Source organism: Macaca mulatta, chromosome 13 (assembly GCF_049350105.2).
Source record: "Macaca mulatta isolate MMU2019108-1 chromosome 13, T2T-MMU8v2.0, whole genome shotgun sequence".
NCBI lineage: Eukaryota > Metazoa > Chordata > Mammalia > Primates > Cercopithecidae > Macaca > Macaca mulatta.
This window is the reverse complement of record NC_133418.1, coordinates 93,645,590-93,657,322: the sequence shown is the minus strand read 5'-3', so window position 1 is coordinate 93,657,322 and position 11,733 is coordinate 93,645,590. Positions and strand designations below refer to the sequence as shown.

Genomic DNA, 11,733 nt, shown 5'->3' with positions numbered 1-11,733 from the left:
TGAGCCACCGCGCCCGGCCAGGATTTTCAAAGCAAGAATCCCTTCCTAAGGATTAATTGGGATGAATATGTGCATGTAAGACAGTTGAGGCTATAAAATAAGGACATGTCAGAAGCAGCAGTTCTATGTCCTTACCTTAGAATTTCATGAAGTGTAGGGTACCTTTCCCCACCCCAGGGCGCGTCACTGAAGTGCAGTGGTGGCAGCCATGGCCTGAAGGCAGGTCAGCACAGACAAACTCCACACAGAGAGACCGGTGCAGCAGGGGCACGGGCATCTGGTGACTGAGTTCCTCCATCAGAACAAGCCATGGGGCCTCTCTGTGCCTCTGTTTATTCTCTCCCCAAGTGGGGTCACTTCAGACATTTGGAGATATGAGGCAAATAGGAGATGGGAAAGTTCACCAACAATGTAAACACTGTACATGAGAGAGTTTTGCTGCCATGTGCTAGAAGAGGCATGCTTCAGGGAAGAGGTGAGGATCCTATACATGGGAAGGAAGGAAAGAATCAAGCCCTGTAAAAGCACAGAGGAAAAAGAGACTAGAAGAGATGTGGAGTTGGGGGATCCTGCCAAGGATCTGGGTGCAGCAGTGTTTACAGTGTTGAATACTTGAAAGGTGCCCAGGGGCCTGGAGATGACCTGTGGGGAACCTGCAGCCCTAGCCTACTGTGGCCACTGCCACCTAGGTAAATGCATATCCCAAAGTCCCTGCCTGGCTTCCCAGCCATCATGATCTGGTGCTGACAGGGGCCATGGACACTCAAGGGGCACTCACCGGGGTGGGTTTAGGTATAACCTGGCATGACGGTCTGGTTACAGTGCAGACCACCTGAGAACTCCAAGGCTGATAGCAGATCATCCAGTGTGTTGAACGCATGACTCTAAATGCAAATGTTTCTCTTCATTTGCAAAGTGTCAGGATCACACTATGTTGTAGTTCCTTTTCTGACAGCCAGTGCTTTTTTATAGCATTTCTTAAACCTCCTTGAAGAAAAGGAGCTAAGGCAGTGGCAAATGCAAGATCGCTATGGAAAGGAGGGGACCCATCACTGCATCTCAGTCCCATCACAGGCCAGAACTAGGATTTGGTTCACCTTTGAAAGAATCTCAAGCTTAGTGGCATCGCGATAACATTGGTGAAATCTGACTTCAGTCCAGGTTTCCTTTCTCACAGGCCACCCCCTCCTGTTCTCCTGCCCATCCAGGCCCAGCTCAGGATGCCAGAGGATCACCCCCCCACCCCGACTGGGCATTCTGTCCTCTTTAGGCCACTAATGCATGCATACGTGCACGTGCGCGCGTGTGCGCAGGCACACACACACACAGTCTCTCTCTCACTCTCTTTCTGTCTCTGTCTCTGTCTCTCCCTCTCTCACACACACTCTCTCCATTCCCATCATCCATGTCTGCTCCATCCTACAGGGCTGAGTTTTGCTATGGAACAGCTGGCTAATCTGAGGAATCAAGAGGCTGTGTGTGTAACCATGGGGTCAGATGCTGCAGCCCTGACTCTGGTCACAGATATGAGTCTAACAGGAACCTCCTAAGCCCAGTTGTTAGTCTGGCAAGGAAAGCAGCAAGAGAGGAGTGTCAGGCAGGTGTATGGACCTGACACCATGTGGGCACCTGCTTATATGCGGAATTCCCCTCTGGATCATCTCTGCTTCCTAAATGTCTCCACAGCTTTCTTGGCCATACAAGGTAATTCCCCTCATTCCACAAAAGCCTAGTCTTCAGGAATATGCAATGGAATGAAAAGATATAACTCACTGAAAGGAACTCAGCTGGTGTTTTTTGCCCTGCGCGGGGTAACCATTCCAGCCTCAAGCAGCTGCAGCTTATCCTCTCGATACCCTGGTGCGTCCAAGAGCCACAGGAACTGAGGCCCGAGATAATGATAGCCTTGAACTCTTCAGCGACATTTCCTGGAATTTCTTGAGATGAAGAGAAAACAAGAAAACTAACGCTGAGCTATACAGCTCTTGACCAGATGTTACTCCTCAGCCCGGGGATTTACTTAATGTCTAGTTTGGAATCCTGGTTTAGTGGTCTGTGTAAAAGAAGTTCTCTTTATGCACCAAGGGTTTCAATCAGGCTAATGACTAGAAAATGACAAAAATCCTCAAGCTAGGATTCTCCAAAACCCAGTGCAAATATCTCCTTCAAGCAAATGTGACACCCCACTTCCACCATCCCTGCCATCTGCAAACCCCTAGAGCTTTGGAAATGCCACCTGCCTGATGCCACCTTATAGCACTGTCACTTGCACACTTGTTTAATTCCACCTATCTAGATAATTAGCTGTTATGGGCACAAAATATGCTTTGCACAGAGCAGTACATACCTTACTACTTCCCCAGGTCCCCTATCAGGAGTAAAGGACTTATTTATCCAGCTGCTCCACTTCAAGCTGTCTCCAGAAATTTCCCTCACCTGCAAAGATCTGCCTCCCCACTGCTTATGTCACACCCCCTTCCCAGGGGCAGCTGTACCCAATGACTGGTCAGTGAGGGCATATGAAGGTCTGGTCCCCTTGCCCCAACCTGGAACCATTCTGAAGGGGCATCCCAGCTTCAGAACTCCTTATGGGATCAGCTGAGCCTTTGTGACTGCAGTAGAGCCCAGCTGCTCCCTCTGCCCAATCTTGCTTCTCTTCCTTCCCCTTTCCAAGTATAAAACCAAAGGCACTCTCTAGTAAACGTTTTGCATGATGAACTCCATCTCAGAGTCTGCTTCCCAGGGAACATGACCTACAACAGTGTCTATGCTCAATAAATACTTGTGGGCATTAATGAACAATCAATTGCTCAATGACGAATCCAATCAGAGGATGGCCTGCTGGGGATTACTTAGCTGGCCATGTGAAAAGGTGCAGTGGCCTTGCTAGAAAATACGTACCACATGGCACCAGATCCTTGGCAGGCCACTTTGAATCACTGGGAGAAGATGGAGGCATGGAATGTGCAGGACTTCTCCTGTGAACGTGGCCCCAAAGTTACCCCTTGGACAGCCCCAGCCAGAGGGTCATTCTTACAGAATAATGAGAAGGACCACAAGGCTCATTCTGTGCAGAATGATACCATTGCTCAGACTGTTCCATCTGTAGTTTCTTATTTTCTTAGAAAAGCAAATCTCTCCTGTTATAGGATATGCCACAGCTCAGAGAGACAGAAGCATCCTTTCCTGGAGTGCAGCTCCAGCCCCAGCTTTACATAAAGCGAGCATTCAAGGGGAGCATTCAAGGGAGGGACTTCCTTAGAAATGAAATTGATGAAGATACTGCCCTTAAGCAGCAGCCCAGAACAACTGCATATAAAAACTGAGACTTTCTAACATTCAATCTAAAAGCCCCAATGATAAGGATGAGATATTTTCAATTAGAGACTTGTAGGACACAAAAGATCAGTGGATGACAAAGAACGATGACAACAACAGACCTGAGGGGGTCAGGATACCCACAGCTGGTTTCAAAATCAAAGCGACCACGGATTGGCAGCAGGCCTGGAACACTGCTGGTGATAGGAGTCAGAGAGCAGTGCGGTTTCCATGACCAGTTGTCAGTGTCTTTCCTGGCACAGACCCCGGGAACTGAGGCTCATTCACCTTAAGATTACGGTTTCATCAGTTCCTCAGCGAAGAGGAGTCAAATTTAATATCAAGCCTATATTGTGTCTTATATCTAGTTTGTTACATACATAAATACATGCTGTAAATTGTTAATAGTTTAGTAAACCACGAAGATCTTATTCCATATTCTCAATCATCTTTACCATCTTTGAAAGGTCTTGGGAAAAAGAATTATCTGAAGATACTTTTAAACGAATAACAACCTGGCCATAGTGAATTCCAATTGGTCTTCGTGGTGAGGATCCTAGTGGTCGGAGTTTGTAAGCAACACCCCTCATAGAATATGCCTTTGGAAGTCTGTTCCTGATTGTGTATGGCCTAGGCTACAAGACCTCAAGATCTGGGGGCTGAACATGTCCCCCCAAATCTCAGACACTCACTGATGAAGTTCTGTCTCCTTGTGACTGTCCCTGGCCACTCACATGTTTGGACCAATTACTTCTGGATGCAGTATCTTCCAGCAGTGACTGTCTAGTCATTCTAATACTATGCCTTTGAAACGTGCACAAAGAATTGCACCTGAAAAGCAGTTAGAGTCATCATTATTTGTCAAAACCCATAGAATGTACAACACTAAGAGTGAACCCCAGTGTAAACTATGGCTTCGGGTGACAATGATGTGTCAGTGTAGATTCTATTGTAACAAATGTACTTTCTGGAGCGGGATGTTGATAATGAGGAAAGTTGTGTGGGGCAGGGTACAAGGGATATATGGGAACTCCCTGTACTTTCTGTTCAACTTTGCTGTGAACCTAAAATTGCTTTAAAAATTAATGTTTCTTGGCCAGGCACGGTGGTTCACGCCTGTAATCCCAGCGCTTTGGGAGGCCGAGGCAAGTGGATCACATGAGGTCAGGAATTCCAGACCAGCCTGGCCAACACGGTGAAACCCCATCTCCACTAAAAATGCAAAAAATTAGCCAGGCATGGTGACATGCTGTAATCTCAGCTACTCGGGAGGCTGGGGCAGGAGAATTGCTGGAACCCAGCAGGCATAGGTTGCAGTGAGCTGAAATCATGCCATTGCACTCCAGCCTAGGCCAACAACAGCAAGACTCAGTCTCCAAAAAAAACTTTTTAAAATTATGTTTATTAATTTAAAAAAGAAAGATATCATGGTCTTCTCTGTCTGTACAGGCAGACTTCAATATCTATATGTAGCAGTAAAGGAAATACAGTCTGGTGTGAGCTCTGGGTCACTGGAGTTGGGTACTCTGGCTCCTTCTTTCCCATCAAAATAAAATTTAAAAATAACAAAATCAATGACTGCTGGATATTATGGTGAGAGTTTTGTGTTTTGAGCTGGGATTTGGGGCGTGATTATTTGATTAATTATCTGCTCATCTGGGGAGCACTTGGTTTCCTTGTCCTGTGAGCCCCTTCTCGCACCCCATGTCAGTTCTCTTGTTGAGAACTACCTTCCATCGTGGGTAAGTTTTGAGATTATCATTTCCCTTTGTTGTTGGTCTCATTCAATCCATAAATGGAAAAAAAATAACCCAGGATGACTTATTGTGGAAAGAAAGGGAGATAAGTCACGAGAAGGGAAAGATTTTTTTTTCTTCGAAGTTCAGGAAATGCAACTCTTCAGATAAGTTTTTGTTGCTGTTGTTTTTGCTTTTTTAATGAACACCTTAATTTTCTTCCAATGCAAAAATAAAATTTCCCTTGAAAGCCAAATGTATCATCTATGTGGCCCAAACCACAGTCACATTTTTTTAAGATAAAAAGGGCATATTTGTGATGAGGGAAAGATGATTAGTTTCAGTGCACCCTCCCATCAGTGTGAGCATTAATTAAGCAAGGATAAAAAGCAAAATAATCTCTCCAGTGTCCTTCCTCTGACTCTTCCCGCTGCCTGCAATGGTTTCATACAAAGTTATTTCAGTTATTGTAGTTTCTGGCCCTAATCCAGCTTTTTTTTTTTTTTTGCCAAAATATTGGGAACACTGTAGTGTCTACAGGGCTTCAGCATCCACAAGCATGTGTGTGTGTGTGCGTGAGAGAGACAGAGAGAGAGAGAGAGAGAAGCTATGTGCCTTTGTGTGTGTGCTTGCTTATGTGTTAACTGTTTTTGTTCCATTTCTTTAGCAGTGCAACAGTTTTAAAGAGCATCTGAGAACGACTTTGCAAATCACACCTTACCACAACCTTCCTATCCTGTTTCTAGTAAGCAATTCCAGCTTTGGAAAGAACACATTGAAAAGTGCCTCTATAGGAGCAATTCAAAGATTCTGGACAATGTTTGCATATTACTAAGCAGTCCTCTCTCAAGGCCACCAAGCCCATGACCAGTGCCTCTGCAGCATATCACCTGGGCAGGTTATTGAACCATTCGTTGAACTACATCTGTAAAATACAGGCAGTTAAACCCACTGTCACAGGGTTCACATGAGAATAAAGTGAAACAATGTGTGTAATGGACCTAGCATAGACGAGCTGCTCAATACATTACGATTGCCTTCCTCCCTTTCACCCCTTTGCAGTGCTTGGGCGAAGGCATGGCACTATCCCCTTTCCTCCTGATGCTGCCTGCCAACAACCTCCAGCAGAAGGTAGGCAGGACACGAGCCCACTCTGATTGGTAGCACATTCCCCTCTTTTCAGCCCTGTCACAAGTCCACAGTGACCTCTCCCTTTCCTGAACTTGATAGTACCCACCAATGCAACACCAAATAACATGCAACTGAGCGCTTATTAAGGGTTCAAGTGTCTTTCTTTCGTCTGCCAACAAGGCTGTAAGCTAACAGAGGGCAACCTTATGTTTCCTATTCCTGTCGTTTCCTCCCAACTGCCTAGACTAATCATAGGCGATCTGCTGGTGTTTGGCACTGGATGTGTCAGCACAGGCCCAGCAAGTGGAGTCCTAATGGCAGTAACCTAAGAAGCCTCCAGCCTTGCCCGGCTGTGCTGGTCACACGCCAGAGCTGGTGAGTCTGAGATTTGGCCTTGCAACCACGGGAGAGTCCTCCAACCTTCCCAACACGTCAAGTTCCCAAGTTTCTGTCCCCTCTGCTTGCTGAAGCTGAGTCATGCAAATGGCAACAAAGACAACCCTTGAAAGGCAAGAGTGTGCCTGATGTCAACAGTTCATATGGGGCTCCCCTATGCTTAATGGACACCCAGAGACCTCACAAAACCTCAACTTCTGTTACCATCGCTTACTCCAGAGCATGGTGAAATGTACCTCTTTGAATACTGAAACCTTCTATTTTGCTTTCCTGAACTCTTGGTATTACTGGGACAACATTACACCATCAATTTCAGAGGTTTCTTTCAACACGTTCCAGCTACCCGGGAGGGTGAGGTGAGAGAATTGTTTGAGCCCAGTTCCAGCCACATGGGAGGGTGAGATGAGAGATTGTTTGAGCCCAGAAGTCTGAGGTTACAGTGTGCTGTAGTCATGCCACTGCACTCTAGCCTGGGCAACAGCGTGAGGCCCTCCGAGTTAACAATGAGTTAACATAAATATTTGTTGGATGGATGAATAAATGAATGAATGAATATGGGATTGCTCAGATCAGCCAGACCCGTGGAGAACCTTAACATCCGTCAGTGCTAACAATGTGGTTATAAAAACCAGGCCAAGCAGTCACAAGATCAAGAGCCCATGGTGGTGGAAATTTGAAGTGACTCAGTCAGTGGGCACGAAGAGAGGCAAAGTGTCGGGGCACCAGGTATGAAGCACCAGCCATAGAGGGTGCTTGACAATGGAGAAAACACCATCACCAGTGAGAAACCTCATGTCCGGAGGTACAATCATCCAGAAGAAAATGCTTATTTTATAAAGTCAGTAGGCCTAATTTGGAAGCCCAAATCTACCATGTAGTAGCCTTGGTTTATTAAATATCAGGTATTTTTTAGCCTATAAAATAAAGGTATTATCACCAGAATTTGCATGAGTATTAAAGTTACTAATGATTGCTATCATGTGTTAAGTACTTAATATATAGCAGGTGAAGTCCTTCACATGCACTTCATTTGGACATCGGAACAACCCTCTAAAGTCAGCACTATTATTATAACTCCCATTTTACAGAAAAGAAACTTAAAGGGTAAAGTTGAGATGAGGTGCAAGAGATGAAGTTACTTGCCCAAAGTTGCCATCCAGTAAATGGCAGATCTAGGATTAGCAATAAGAAGTCTTTTCGAGAGTCGTTGCTCTTGTGTATATCTTGTTCTTTCATCTCTAATGAAGACTTTTTAAGGATAGGGATGTATGTTTTACTGACTTTGTATTCAACTCTAAAGCCTATAAAGCATGCCTCAAAAAATGCTAAAGAAGGGAAGGAAGAAATTGGTTTTTTTTTGTTTTTGTCTTTGTTTTTGTTTTTTTGAGATGGAGTTTCACTCTTGTTGCCCAGGCTGGAGTGCAGTGGTGCAATCTTGGCTCACTGCAACCTCTGCCTCCCGGGTTCAAGTGATTCTCCTGCCTTGGCCTCCCAAATAGCTGGAATTACAGGCATGCACCCCCAGGCCTAGCTAATTTTCTATTTTTAGTAGAGATGGGGCTTCTCCATATTGGTCAGGCTGGTCTCGAACTCCTGACCTCAGGTGATCCACCCGAGAAATTTGTTTTAAAAAAAGGAGCCAAGGGCACAAAATCTTTAGGGAAATAATAAAAATTTGGAATATATAAAATATGAGATTTTTTACATGCAACTCCACCAGAGACCAGAAGAATAAACAAATTATTCTTCACAGTCCTTTCTAGACATGTGACACTGAATACTAAAAACAACTTAAATATTCAAGCTGTTGACCTTGTTTGTGTCTGAAATTATGTGTGATCTATCTGTTCATTAGTTGCTTGTCATCATGGGCTCACTATCATGCCACACTCTGCCCCTTAATTGCAGTGGAAAGATGAATGAATCTGTGATGAGTGAAAAGATTTTCATCAGCTAGAAGATTTTTTTTTCCCCCACATTAATGATGTTGCCAGGACTTTACTAGTTGGTTCTTATCTGTTCCCATCAAGGTCATAACTGCTCTGTGATGACCTGTGTGGTTAGGAACTTGTTGATCACCTGCTGGGGGATAAAGGTCACACAAAATCAGGTGAGGAGAAGACCCTTCTCAACCCAGCGTAAGGCCAAGAAGACTTCTCCCAAGTCAAAAACTGGATATTTCCAAAAGTTGAATAGTGAATTCTTGTGTAAGGTATAGCCAGATTTACCACTGTGCCCTTCAGTGGAAATACTCCTTTCCCAGGTTAGATCATGTGTCCTCCTGAAAATTTACTTCTGATTCCAGCTATACCTCAAAAGTTGTGCACTCAAACCAAGGGTGGCCAACTCTTTTAAAAACCTGTTAACGTAAAACCTCTTTAGTTGGAGCACATGCTATCTGGTTCACTCCATCTCTATTCCAGCTGCCTAACAGGATGCATTGCCACCTGACTCTTATAGGCTTTTGCTACGGGAAAAAATCAGTGAAAGCACAGGCCCAAGACCTGGACCTTGAGGGGTATCCCAAATGGACAGAGATAGCACAGGCAGGTTTACTCCCTAGATCTGAGACAGAGAAATAGCAGCTTTAGAGATGGAAGGAGAAAATGTGGTCCCAGAACCCAGTGGTGCTAAATGCAATGGAACCATTATCAAGATTGAGGGCAAGAGAAGTTTGATAGGAGAAGGTTCAGGAGTCCTCTAGAAAGTGAAGGACATAGTGAGAGCATGGACTGTATTTGGAAGAAGTTTAGGAGTCCATAGATGAAAAAGAATGACGAGGAGCTCAAGGGAAGCAGAATTGGTTAACAAAGAGGTGACATGGGAATGTTCACAGGTTAAGAAGGAGTGGTGGAGGAAAAGACCTTTAAGGTGACCAGCTGTCCTAGTTTGCTCATATTGGGGGTTTCCTGGGTCATGAGACTTTCAGTGCTTGTGTCAGAGGCGTGTGAACCAGAGCAACTCCATGTTAAATAGGAGCTGGGTAAAATCAGGCTGAAACCTACTGGGCTACATTCCCAGACAGTGAAGGCATTCTAAGTCACAGGATGAGACAGAAGGTCAGCACAAAATACAGGTCATAAAGACCTTGCTGATAAAACAGCTTGCAGTAAAGGAGCCAGCCAAAACCCACCAAAACCAAGATGGCGATCAGAGTGACCTCTGGTCGTCCTCACTGCTACACTCCTGCCAGTGTCATGACAGTTCACAAATGCCATGGCGACGTCAGTAAGTTGTCCTATGTGGTCTAAAAAGGGGAAGCATGAATAATCCACCCATTGTTTAGCATATCATCAAAAAATAACTGTGAAAATGAGCAACCAGCAGCCATCGGTCCTGCTCTGTCTATGGAGTAGTCATTCTTTTATTCCTTTAATTTCTTAATAAACTCGCTTTCACTTTGCACTGAGGACTTGCCCTGAATTCTTTCTTGCACGAGATCCAAGAACCCTCTCTTGGGGTCTGGATCGGAACCCCTTTCTGGCGACACTTAAACCAGTAAAGTCACAGGCAAACTGCAATGAGTGAGTCATTCCTACAAAACATAAAGGGGACAGGGAGAGGATGGAGTGAGATAATTACAGGATCCTGGAGAAGGTAGAAAGGTTAACCTGGGAAAGGAAGACAGATATTTTTATACACCAATTTTTATGACACTGAGAAGTAGTATCTTGGCACACAAAGGACAGATAGGTTTATAAATCACAGAAACACACTCTCAGTAGCTCAATTAGCTTGGTGCAAGATTAAACGCTTGGTCTCTCTCTGCTGTGTAGAGCCTTCTGATCACTGACCTTCAGCTCTCTGTCCTCCAGCTTAGGTCAGGCTATCACTCTGTTGGACCTCAGTCCTGACAAATAGTTTGTAAAGCCAAAGCCACAGGCTGGTCTTCTGCTTTGGCTCAAAACACTTTCCCAGATGCTACAAAATCCCCTAGAGCCTACTCACAGAAATTCCCAGAACTTGCCTCTCCTCCAAGGTCCTCCCAAGCATCTTCTGACTGTGTTTCTTACTCTTCCTAACAGGTAACAGTGTTAGTACATTCATTACCACCAATTCACAGTTGGCTGCCAGCTCCTGACAATGCCCTTTTCTGAAACCTCAAGCCCTGAAGAGGGCTCCCCAGGCCTTGGGAGGAAGCACTCCCGTCTGCAGTATGTGCCATTGTGTGCCCCATCTTTCTCCCTGTTAGATATGAGTTCTAAATTTATTTTCAAAGAATCAATATGTCAGTATGTTTAATTCTTTGCCTTCTACTTTTAAACTTAACTTCCTTGTAAAGCAACCTTTTTCGATTACCTGCTGCACCCTGACTCATTCCGATTACCTGCTCCACCCTGACTCATTCCGATTACCTGCTCCACCCTGACTTATTCTGATTACCTGCTCTGTCATAACCATTTTTCCTGCCAAACCACTCACCCCGTCACTGTCTTTAAATTAGCCAATCAGAATTAGTTTAGCCTGTGTGGTCTAACCCAAGCCAACAGGGGAAAGACACAGCAACAGGGGCCACGTGTGTCAGGGATAAGAACCCCTTCCCCTCCCTTGTCCAAGTGTGCACTCACCATTGCTTCATCTGTAAGGGTGCATCCTTCTATAGGAGTAAGTTGCCTTGCTGAGAATTAAAAAGAGAAATTTGTATTTGAGTGCTATTTCTTTTGTGGCACCAAAACTTTATTTATAACATCCCCTCCCACCCAGCCGCTTCCCAGTAGAGCCCACATTCTCAAATCCCTTTGACGCCTCATCCTACCCAGCCTCTCCCCATCCTGGAGCCACTTTTTGTAACAGTGATTTCTCAGGAGAAGTGTTGAGGCACACAATTTCTTTTTAGTACATCTTTTCTCAGAGTTTAGGAAATTCTCCAAACCTGAAATGCCTCTCCCCTTTCAGTAAGGAGGTAGAAACAAACAGGCATCTTGAAAAGATAAAATCAGAGGATCAGTGGATGGCTCCTGGCACTGCTGCTATTAGCCCCGTGACTCTGAGTAGGTAACTGGAGAACTCTGAATCTCCATTCCCTCATCTATAAAACAGGCATTGTTGCGATCTGATTGTTTGTGTCCCCCCAGAATTTATATGTTGAAACCTAACCACCAATGTGATGGTATTAGGAGGTGGGGCCTTTGGGAGGTGATTAGGCCATGAG

General features: G+C 44.9%; 1 long non-coding RNA gene across 1 annotated transcript; it reads right to left on the bottom strand.

Annotated features, from left to right (window-relative positions):
• Nucleotides 1-9,966: 9,966 nt before the first annotated feature.
• LOC144333803 (uncharacterized) lies at nt 9,967-11,662 on the bottom strand. The gene is made up of 3 exons (XR_013402865.1): nt 11,455-11,662; nt 11,150-11,199; nt 9,967-10,116 (listed from the first exon to the last, which is right to left on the bottom strand). It is a non-coding gene; the product is annotated as an uncharacterized LOC144333803 (long non-coding RNA).
• Nucleotides 11,663-11,733: the final 71 nt, after the last annotated feature.